The sequence below is a fragment of the Lissotriton helveticus genome, chromosome 5_1, assembly GCF_964261635.1.
Source record: "Lissotriton helveticus chromosome 5_1, aLisHel1.1, whole genome shotgun sequence".
NCBI classification, from domain to species: domain Eukaryota; kingdom Metazoa; phylum Chordata; class Amphibia; order Caudata; family Salamandridae; genus Lissotriton; species Lissotriton helveticus.
Window position 1 is genome coordinate 680,366,386 of NC_136065.1, and position 12,233 is coordinate 680,378,618.

Here is a 12,233-nt window from a genome sequence, read left to right on the forward strand (position 1 = left end):
AACAATAAGTGAATGACAATTTAAGCTTGCTGACCAAGAGCTCCTGGTTGTATGTATATATTGTATGATTTTATTTGGAAAATGTCTGGTGAGAGAGCTAAAGCTGCCTCCAAGTCTAAACCTTAAAATACTGCCCGCATTTACGAGAAGGTTGTCAAGATGCCAGTAATCCACAGGAGCCGATGCTGGTCCCAACGCCCCTCCACCTCAGTAGCCGCCCAACAATAAATGTTGAAGCAACCCCTAAAGCAGAAGGGAAAGGGGAAGTGGAGAAAACAATAAAAGAGAGAGAGAGAGACAGCCTCTTGCGATGGATGTTGTACTTCTGCTGGTTCCGTCAGGCTCTTGTGTTTGCGCCCTGTAGGAAAAAACACATGTACTACACCAACGACCAAATTTGTATACACTCAACTAATACTTGGAATCAAGTCTTACCCCAGAACCAAAGGCTATTGCTGTTCTCTCTGTATTGAAGTTTTGCATTCAGAATCTGTAGTACTGTAACACATAACACATCATGTATTAGCACATACCCATAACAGATTTAGCCTGATTCAGACACGAATATTAAAGTTTCTAAAATACGTGTCACAGATTCTGTTGTCATTTATAATTTCTTCAACTGGTGGGACTTTCCAACACTGCCCTAGTTAATTAGTTTTATTACACTAAGGAGTACTAGGAAGTCCTAACTATGAGTAACTAAAACTGCACTATAGGAGTTAGACTCACTCCATATGAATAGGAAATAGGTATTAAACTTGCTTAGTTCTCTTTTGCGAGCATAAAATAAATACGTTCAGTTCGCACTGAAGGCTAGACTCTGGAGCGTTATGAAGGGAACTGTTCACATACAATGAATCCACGACGTATTGGAATTTCCGTAGGAGAAATGTTCGCCGTCACAAGCTAGACAATGAGTTCTCTTACTTGAATTCCCACGTTGCGCATGCGATACTTGTAAAGACTAAACCTGCAGGATACTCGAAGAAACGTCGAACTCTGAAAAGACACTGCTGCTCGCTGTCAGGATACAGTTGAAGTGCGCAGTTGAGAATCAAAGCGCGCGCCTCATGCAGCTGCAAGCTGCGATGCCTTAAACACTAGAGCGGCAACCTTTAAACTTGCCGCGGCGCAGAGCGCACTCCATTTTCCGATCATGAGCACCTATACTGAGCAAACACCGTCTGAGAAAAGAAACGGACACTACATGTTGTCTTTTCCAACGTCTATATTTTAAAGGTGCTTTTCTCAGAAGGTTTTTCTTGGATATTTGCTTGTCCATTTTAACTGTAGCCAGAGCGGTCTTGACAAAGGTCCATCTAGTTACATGCTGGGGTAGAGTGTGTGAGACATAATGCCTCTATTAGTCATAGACTTGCATGCAGTGGCGGTCCTTAGCTAATGTGGAGGAGTGTTGCCCCACTGTTCAAAAGGAAAAATAAAATGATAATGACGTATCGTTATTCTCATTTTATTTTTCCTATTGCAGTCAGTGGTGGGACAGGGCTGGCGAGAGAAGGGGGAGGAGTGGTTTACACTACATAAGTGGACATGACGGTTTTGCCTGCTGTCTTGAACCGGCCAGACAGTCATGCACACTTTGCATGTTCCCCACCAGGGTGCATTACACAGCCTGATGAGGAACATGCCCACTCTCCCTCTCCCCATTGTCATGGGGTTGAGCCTTGCATTTACACTGTGTTAAGTTAGCATGAGCTTAGTAGAAGTTTAAACGCCATTTTCCTTTCTGCTGCCTCTGCACACGGCACACATTATTACAAATGTTTAGAGTCTAGAGGACTGTTTTGCTTCACACGAGAATAATATGTTTTTCTATACTAGCAGCTTGGCTTGGTAAGCTTTGTCTGAACTGTGAGTTCCGAGGCCTTCAAGGTTATTTCAACACAGTGGTTGTTGTTTGGTCTGATCAGCGCACATTCTAGACATAACATATATGCAGCTGTGGCCACCTCTGATTTTGGCGCGTTTAATAGTGCACTGCGTAGGCATGCTCAAACACACTTTGGAGAACATTCGCATGTAGAGAGCTGGTGTAGAAAATGATGTGATCCATTTCTACTAGGACCAGAGGTATGGGGCCGCCCTTGTAGACTTCTCTGAGTCTTGATGTCTGTTTCTTTTTCCCTTGTCTCGCGCCAGGATACTCCCCAGTAATGGAGCGCGTTATAAAATGGTTTAAAGTAAAGTAAAGTAAAGAAAGTAGACCCAAGAGACCTTCTGTAGATATAAAATAACCTAATAGCAAGGGACTGTGAAATCTTGGTGTAATCTAGTCTATTTCCATTTAGCATTTTAACATGCTTTCTCCTTTTGTATTTTATGGAATAGTAACTATGCTGATAATCTTGTTGCTTATAATATGTCTGCTTGTATTAGATAAGATACTGCGCCTGAGAACACGGCATTTGAAATAAATATTTCAAACTTGCACGTGTCTTCATTTACTCCCCGTTTTGGACTAGCATGAGTGTATAACGAAAGAGTGTTCATGTGTTCCACATTGCCTGAGGTATTCTAAGTTCCATGTTCTGGGTTGTCTAATCATTGTGGGTATGTAAGAACCAATGAGACAGTGATTGCTAGTCTGGTAGGGGATTTTGGCTACTAAGGTGAGTTTTGGCACACCCTAATTCACTGAGGTTCCAAGTCTCTATGCACAGTTCTGTGTAGGAGCAGAATCCCTGCAACATGGCGCCGAACGTTGGTGGTCTTATTACATGATGCTTGAGTAGTGCTTCATTCAGTCCTTAACCCCTTCGCTATTGTTTCCGGATAACAGTGGTGTCGGACAAACCTACCTATAGTTACATAGGTCTTTTCAAGCTTGAATCTATTCAAACGGTTTCCGTTCGAATTACTACCCAGTTGTGCTACTAAGTTTTACATTGAAGCTTATTCTTCTCTGTGACACTATGGCTGACATTGTTATACCGCAGCATAGTCGCATTGCGTTCGCAATCATTTGCAAGCATACAATGTTGGTTTGGAGGGCATGGCAGTGATTTTGGTCGTAAGTGCTGAGGTTGCTTACCCATTTGAGATATTCTACTCTTGGGTGACATTTCCGGCAGTTGAAGCAGCTACGCAGGTTTTTCACACTTACACTCACACAGCCGTGCCCAGGTACTACGTCCCTTATAGGACACAGGAAATTCCGATTTCTGCATGGCAGCACCATGTTTGGTTTGATGGCGCCCTTCCCCACAGTGTAACAGCGGCTAGATTGGGTTCTTTGTCCATTCCAGGCGCTTCCTGGTCGGTTTTAGCTGGATTCACCCCGCATCCTCGTGCGGGGCAGGTCCCCGTTGCTGAGCTACGGACCCTATATGACTCTTCTATTAGTGTCATTCGGGCCCTAGTTCCATATATTACCTGCAATTTCCAGGGCGGGGCCCCTGGTGTTGCGGCCCCTCCAGCTGGACAGAGCGGAATGAAGCTTAGTCCCATGATGGTCAATGCAGTGATGGGCAAGCGTCCCCAAGATAAGGATGATATGCCTTTCTGGCTTGCCTAGAAATTTGACCAACTGGAGGCAGTTTTTCCTAATTCGATGGATAGTGGAATAGTTTAATTTTCTATTCCAACTCCAGCCCACGTTACAGTAGGGAAGGTGTTGGAATAGAAAATTAAACTATTCCTTGTCCAACAGCGCCCTCCAGCGCAAGTCGTTAAAACGACTTGCGTTGTAAAAGCAGCTTAGTAATGGCAGCGCGTGGTAATGCCCGCGTTGTAAAGGCTGTTCCCCGCTCTTTGGTATCAAGATGTTTGTCCTGGACTTTGACGGTCTAGACCAGGCGGCAGTTGCTGCCTCCTTTGGCGTAAATGAACATTGCAATGTTTTACAGGATCTACAAAAGACGTGAGACATTCTTGCAAAGGAACACTTGCCCTCCACATCTGAGGCTGTGTTGCAGATTCCGGTAGTTGGCTGGCTACCCCAAGTTGGTGAACTGGTTCAAGAGAAGATCAAAAACAAGAAAGAATTTGGTCCCTCATATCGAGCTCCAGTTCCAGTGCTTGGCGTGAAGGGCACAAGAACAGTCATTTTACCGCCACTTCCAGGTCATAAGGAACTAAGGTACATCTCCATTGACTATGTCAAACTACACAGAGTGGCCGATTCTTCTTAGTATGACTCCGGCAGTGTCATGTCCATCAATTTTAAGAAACTCTGTTTTAGCCCCGGCTCCTAATCCCAGGCCTGTTGTTGCCCTCGAGATGCCTGCAGTTTCAATTCCTTTATTGAGCTCATTATCTGGTGCTCACCTTGATGAGACTGAATATACTTACCCCAATGACTTATCGATGCCTGATTTGCAAACTTGTTTGGCTACAGAATCCAGATTTTCATTTGACACTGACTCTCATACATCGAAGACCCCTTCCAAGGTTTCTGTTCTTGCAACACTGTGTAAAAAAACATTTTTTGATTCCTCCTTGGACCTATGTTTGGATGATGCTTTTTTCGATTTACCTGTTCATGTCTATTGGATTTGTGGTGTATTTTTTCCGCCTTGTCAACGGAAACTATGTTGAAGAAAGAACATGCATTTGACATATTAACGGAACATTGGCTCCCCATTCCTCATCACACAGATTGAAGAGGGACCTAGCTTTTGTTAACATCACTACTTGGCCCGTCTTGGATGGGATTGTGTGGGATGCTATTAGATTTCAAATCCATGGGCCCACTGAGGTTATCAATGTCCCAAATGTCCTGAGAGTTTCTATGGGGGGGATGTAATTAAACAAAATATATGTTTTGATGATTGGGATGTTCAGGCCGTAGAACCTTTGTTTTCTGATTTGAAATATTATGCTGCCTTTGATGCTGAGGATTTATTTTTAGATTCTGCAAATGATGGTGATTTGTTTTGTTATCAACATTTTGGCAATCACTACCTACATAAAGCAAATACCAGGAGAAATACTGTTAATTATACGCAGTGGGAGCATTGTCCCGCTCTTGTACGAGGCAGTTCCACTTCTTTTTTAAAGAGGTTCACTTACTTTACTGATTTTAACCAGTCAAATCGGTTGGGATAATAATACCAAGTTGTCCATCAGAGCATTACAGACCATGTTACTGAATTATTCCTTTAATATATCCAGTTTGGATCCTAAGGGCTGGTTGCTGTGGCACAGAAGTGCTAATTCTTGCCAACATCTTTTTCTGGGTTTAGCTCCAGGCTACACACAGGTCAGGGTGGATCCCCGTTTTGAAAGTGGCCATTCTGTGACAACCTATTCTGTAGGCAAATTATGTCAGAGTTGGCTCAAACATTCCACTTTGGCGTCAGTTAAGCAGCACTTATCTAAATTGACTGACGATGTTGATCTGAATGATTTCGTGAAAGGCCCGGCTTTCGGTAGATCTAAAAGATGGATATATGCTATTTACAACGAGGTCTGGAAACTGTCCCAGATTGAGGCGGCTTCCCGCATTAGAGCTATAGATCAAGCAAATTTAGAAAAAGTGCTAACAGTTGTAGATAACAGCATTAACACGCTTTCTTTCAGCATTTACACGTTAGATAATATTGTGTCATCTGTTGTTGATATTGTGCAAGATGAAGTGTCTGTTTTGTACCATGGTCAAAATCAATTGCGTACTATTATGCAGTTTGCATGGACCTTACAAACATTGAAAGCTGGAAAGTGCCATGGCACTACATGAATACGTCATCATTATTTGCCCCGTTTAATTTGACTGAAAAGCAACGTTTTATGTCAATGAAAGATGCACCTTTTACCATGTTACACATTGAAAAGTTAGAGCCGCTACCATTTTCAGTTGCTGAGACAAATTCGGCAACGTGGCTTATCCATGGGTTAATAACTTTGCCATTTCCCCTTTTATGCAATTGCCCTTACTATGCAATTGCCAGATATGAACGCTTGGGCACCGCTTATCTTCATGAAGCTTGGTCGCTACCATTTACCTATAGATGCCTTAGGGAAGTTTACTTGAATGGTGAGGATTGCACTTCAACGCCTGATCATTCACTGATATGTAGGAATATCCAATTACATGGCTCTTGTAACCAGAATGAGACACATTTAGCCTGTATTTTGAAAGGTACACCAGCACCTGCTATCATACCCACATTAACATTACTGGCAAACGGGAGTTATTTACTTTTAAATAATGAGGATTGTTGTGGGATGGTAGCCGGAATTCCTTTCGTGGTTACGGTCAGTGAGCATGTAGTTTGTTGTAAAAATGTAATGTTTCCTCCTCCGCATGGGAAACTTGATGTTTCCCTCTGACCCACGATTCCGACCTTGAAAGCAGAGTTCAACAAGATGAGCCGTATAAGAGCTCTATTGTCCCAAAAAGAAGTCGCCCTCACATCTGCTCGTGAAACATTTGTCCATCACGTGGCAAACACCTGCACAGAGGTGTTTATTAAATACTGATTTGCCCTTGCATTTTGGTGAGTTATTTCACACTATCTTTAATGCATTCTCCACCACAGGACTGGCACACTTTTTTAAAGTTGTTAGCAGTGGCCTTGTGACTTCTTTTTAAACTATATTTGGTGTGTTCCCGGCATTCTTTCATTCTATTTTTTCCAGCCTGTTTGGTGGATTTCCCTTAATGCTGGCTCTGGCTGCAGGCGTTCTTCTGCTGTTTTGTTTATTTCAAAATGGATGCACGTCCTGTGTTGCAAGGAGAGCGGTCACGGCTGTTGCTGCTCCGCAACCGAATGCTTAAGTATTATGGAGCGTTGCCTCTTGCTACATTGAGTGCGGCTTATGGATTATCGTTTTGATTTTCCTTTTTTAAATGCGTCCAGCCTGTCTTTCATTGCCTGAGTTGCGATTTCGACTCGGCCCTGGATTTGTGTCTCTGCAATACGGTGTCTCCCAATGCCGATTATGATCAGCTTATGAGCCCCTTAGTTGCTCATGAATTGCTTTGTTCTGGCGGAGGGATTATGACCTTTGCAGCTATGCATGGACTCCTGGGATGTTGGAATGTTTTCTCAGCGGCACAAGATTTCTTGGCACGCAGCTTCATTGAAGAAACACCGAGTTGCCCTCTGATGGTGCTAGAGGCTCCGGTAATTGAGGAACATATATGTTCTTTCCCTTTGCTGAATTGGATGGCAGACATGTTTTCAGATGAGAACAGTGACTTCCTATTGGAGGCTGTTGCTACATTTTTTGCATATACATTGTTGGATTGAATGGGTTCTCTCGTTCTTCCATGCCCGAGGTCAAGAATTGGACATCGGTTATTTTTTTTATATATATGTTTTTTTTCTGCCCAGACCTATTGACTTCAGTTTGTCCATGGCTAGAATTATTTGACTTGAAGTGCATTCAAATTATGGAGGTTTTTTTTTTTTTTTGTTCCCGTTTTTTCCCTGTGGCAATTTGAACTTGGTTCTGACAGTCGTTCTTGAACTCTGCTTTCTAAATCTGCCCTTGGTCTTATCTGTGCTCGGATCAAGGGAGGGTGTCATGGGGTTGAGCCTTGCATTTACACTGTGTTAAGTTAGCATGAGCTTAGTAGAAGTTTAAACGCCATTTTTCCATTCTGCTGCCTCTGCACACGGCACACATTATTACAGATGTATAGAGTCTAGAGGACTGTTTTGCTTCACACGGGAATAGTATGTTTTTCTATACTAGCAGCTTGGCTTGGTAAGCTTTGCCTGAACAGTGAGTGCCGAGGCCTTCAAGGTTATTTCAACACAGTGGTTGTTCTTCGGTCTAATCAGCACATGTTCTAGACATAGCATATATGCAGCTGTGGCCATCTCTGATTTTGGCGCGTTTAATAATGCACTGCACAGGCATGCTCAAACACACTTTGGAGAACATTCGCATGCAGAGAGCTGGTGTAGAAAATGATGTTATCCATTTCTACTAGGACCAGAAGTATGGGGCGGCCCTTGTAGACCCAAGAGATCTTCTGTAGACATAAAATAACCTAATAGCAAGGGAGTGTGAAATCTAGGTGTAATCTAGTCTATTTCCATTTAGCATTTTAACATGCTTTCTCCTTTTGTATTTTATGGAATAGTAACTATGCTGATAATCTTGTTGCTTATAATATGTCTGCTTGTATTAGCTAAGATACTGCGCCTGAGAACACGGCATTAGAAAGAAATATTTCAAACTTGCATGTGTCTTCATTTACTCCCCGTTTTGGACTAGCATGAGTGTATAACGAAAGAGTGTTCATGTGTTCCACATTGCCTGAGGTATTCTAAGTTCCATGTTCTGGGTTGTCTAATCATTGGGGGTATGGAAGAACCAATGAGACACTGATTGCTAGTCTGGTAGGGGATTTTGGCTACTAAGGTGAGTTTTGGCACACCCTAATTCACTGAGGTTCCAAGTCTCTATGCACAGTACTGTGTAGGAGCAGAATCCCTGCAACACCATATAAGCGTAGATCTACGGCACTCAGACCAATCACAACGCAGCGTTTTGATTGGCTCAGGGGAGTCCGTGTGCCTGGGTGTTTCCTGCTGCCGGACTGGACTGGAGACAGGAAGAAGGCGGCTGAAGAGGACGGAGGAGAGGCGGCAGCTGGCCAGCTGTTCCATTCCCTCCCACCCGCACCCCCACCCTCCTCCCCGCCTCACCACCCCTGTCCAGTAGCAGCCGCTACTGCTTGCAGGCAGGTCCTGTTGGAATCCAGAAACCTACTGTGTTCCCTACAGTGGACCATCTCCCAGACCTGCCACCTTCACGGTGTGTCATTTGTTAAATAGCATTTTGCACTGCACCACAACCAGACACCTGCATGGGACCTGGTCAGCTACACATGCATGACTAGATGAAAACAGATATGCTGAAACCTGGTTCACCAGTATATGAGCTATGATGATAGTAATGACTTACATTTACATCAATTAACCTGCAACATGCAACTATATATATATATATATATATACACTGTGTGATATGTACGTTAAAGTTGACAATAATTTATGTAGGGGCATATTATAAAGACAGGCAATAAAATTATCGCCGAATTAGGGGCGGAAAACTGCCGCTAAAACGGCGATAATGGGCTTGATAATATGCTCTATGGAATTCCAATTGAAGCTCATGTTAGATGTGAAGGACATCTAACATGGGCTGCAATTGGAATTCCATAGAGCCTATTGTCGGTGGAAGAGGTGTGGCGCCGCGGCCAGGGCGACTGACGCTGAAATCTGGGGATCACGGTTCGATCCCCAGCTCCGGCGGCAGGTTAGCCCAGCACCATGTGACTCTGGGCAATAGCTCGCTTAATCTTCCCGACGGCCCCCCAGCGCCTAGAGACCCTTACGGGTGATTGTGCGCTTTACAAATGTGGACTTTACTTTGTCAGGATCCCTCCGGAGGTATCGACTTATCTGATACTTTGAGTCCTTTCTCCCTCTCTCAGCTCCCGTATTCGGAGATATATCTGCCCGAAAAGGACCCGACTGAAGGAACTCATTACTAACCCTTTAAGGATCTGCTAGAGACCGACATCAGCCAACCCCCCTGGGGGTGGAATCCCGTGACGCTGTCCGGTGAAAAGAGACCGTTCACCAATGAAGAGGGTGTCCCCACCAGGAAGACGGAGGAGGAAGAGACCGTGATGTTTCCAGTGAGCAGCGAGCCCCGAACGGAGGAGAAGACGCCGTCTGTCAACCAGCCCCGGAGCCCTGAGGAACTGTCAGGAGACCAACGTCCTTCTGCTGCGCCCCGCCATGCTCCCAGAGGAACGTGGCTAGAGCAGGTATGTGCTTGTCTCCTGGGTCCTGGGAGGTCGTTGCCTGCTCTGTCGGGAGGCGGGAGGGAGCAGGGAACCTGATCAGGGAGAGCCTGGAGTTCAGGACGCGCTTAGCGTAATCAGTCCACCCTCCCCGTTCCTACCTCTGGTGACGGTTCCCTAACCCTACACATCCCCAGCCTTACGGTGAAGCCTCCCACCACTTCTTCCCTATTATATTCCTCCAAAGCTCAACACTAACTCAGGGCTCTCTCCGCTTGTTTTTGTTTCCTCCTGTCAGCGGAGATCCTGATAGCCTTGCCCCACAAGACGCCAAGGAGGGAGAAGGACATCCCCCTGCAGAAGACGTTGGGAGAGCACAGCATGGGGCCGACTTAATTGCTTGAACAAACTTTCTTTCTTTTGCAAGACCCCTTGTAACCTCAATAAATCCCCTTTTCTGAGCTAAACTACTCTGTGGAGTCACGTGCTTACCAATCACAGGTTACACGTGGTGGAGAATGCAGGCAAACTGATTCCATTTGTGAGCCCAAAAAATGGAAGCCTTAATCCAACACATAGTGGAAGGACAAAAAAACCCAGAATGGGCAGTAGAGCAACAAATTAACTCCGCCCAAGCGGACAGAGACACCATGAAGGAGTTCATGAAAGCCCAGGTAGAGGCCATGCGTAGAGGGCCTGAGGAACCTCTTGCAGAGAACGCTGGACAGAGAGGTCATCGGGGTGCCCTAGCCGCACCGAACATTTCGCTTCAAAAATACATTCCAGGGGAGGATCCGGATGCATTTTTGCTCAATTTTGAGAGGGCAGCAAGGGCTGCAGGTCGGCCACTAGTCAAGTGGCCTTTTTTTGGCTCCCTTGCTTACAGGGGAAGCACAGGCGGCCTATCAGGTCGCCAACTCAAGTGGAAACACCCCATACGAGGAAATAAAAACCTTAATCTTAGATCATCTTGGGATGGACGCGGAAGCATACAGACTCCAGTTCAGAAAAGAAAAGGGTGCTCCTGGTGACAATCCTAAAACCCTTTTTCTTAAACTAAAAATGGCTGCGGCCAGAAGATTGGACCAAGGAAGACATCATGAAGTCTATATATCTTGAACAATTTGTAGACTCATTGCCTGACAATACTCAGCGTTGGCTGCGTCAGCATGCCAACCTAACCGCTGAGCCGGCCGTGGAGATGGCCACCTCTTTTTCTAGGGCTCAACCCCGTCCCAATCCCTGGGAAGTGGATAAAACACCACGATCTATGCCAACACCACGGAAGGCACTCCGTCCCATCAGGGATTTTGAGAAAATCCGCCCTAAAAAACCAGAGTCTGTCACCTATAAAGGCCCCCAGTGCTTCGACTGTGGGGAGTGGGGCCATATCGCCCGGGCCTGCCCCCGGAAGAAAGCTGAAGAACCAATGGACATCAGTTATGTACCCAAAAGTCTCAGGTACACTGAGGAAATGCGGACCTGCTTTTATGTAAGTCTTACGCTTCATGGTTCCTCTGTAAAAGCCCTTCTCGATTCCGGCTGTCGTCAGTCGGTGGTCAAGCATAAGTTTGTCAATTCTAACCAGTTACTCCCCGGGAGGCGGGTGTTAATTCGCTGTGTTCATGGGGATGTCCGGCCCTACCCTGTAGCCCGGATAACTCTCCAATGCCAAGGTGTTCCCCTGTCCACAGTCCAAGTAGGGGTGCTGTCCACTCTCCCAGAGGACATCATTTAGGGTACCGACCACCCCAACTTTTTGTCTTTGTTCAGCAAGCTTTTGACCAAAAACAAACCCCCTGTCCCTCACAACGACTCCGTAAACGCCCCGGCCTTGTAATCCCAAAGCCCTTGGCAAACAGACAAAGATTTCCATTGGGCCCAGAAAAATGATGCTGTTTTCGCCCAGGCATGGCAAGAGGCGCTTCATCTATAAAGTCATCCTATAAAAATCTTTCCCCACTTCCAGATCACAGGCGGTCTGCTGTATCGAGTGGCGGAAAAGGGGGCCGACCCTCAGCTGTTGGTCCCAAAAGACTTTTGTGAACAGGTCGTGTTTTTCGCCCATTCTCACCTCCTAGCAGGACACTCAGGGGCACAGAAAACGAGTCAGAACCGTTAACGTATGTTTTATTGGCCAGGAATACACGCTCAAGTCAAACGGTATTGCCAAGAATGTTCAGTATGCCAAAGTAAGAATCCCTATAAACCCCCTGCTGTTCCCCTACAGCCCTTACCTATTATCGGACGTCCCTTTGAGAGTGTCGGTATGGACCTTATCGGACCACTACCTAAGTCCAGTAAGGGGTTCCTGTACGTCTTAGTCTTGGTAGACTATTGTTCACGTTTCCCGGAGGCTTTTCCCCTCCGAGCCCCGACCACCACCAATATAGACGATAAACTGATAGAGTACTTCTCGCGGGTAGGGTTCCCTAGTAAAATACTCACCGATCAGGGCACACCCTTTGTATCATGCCTTATGTCCCAGGTCTGTAGACTG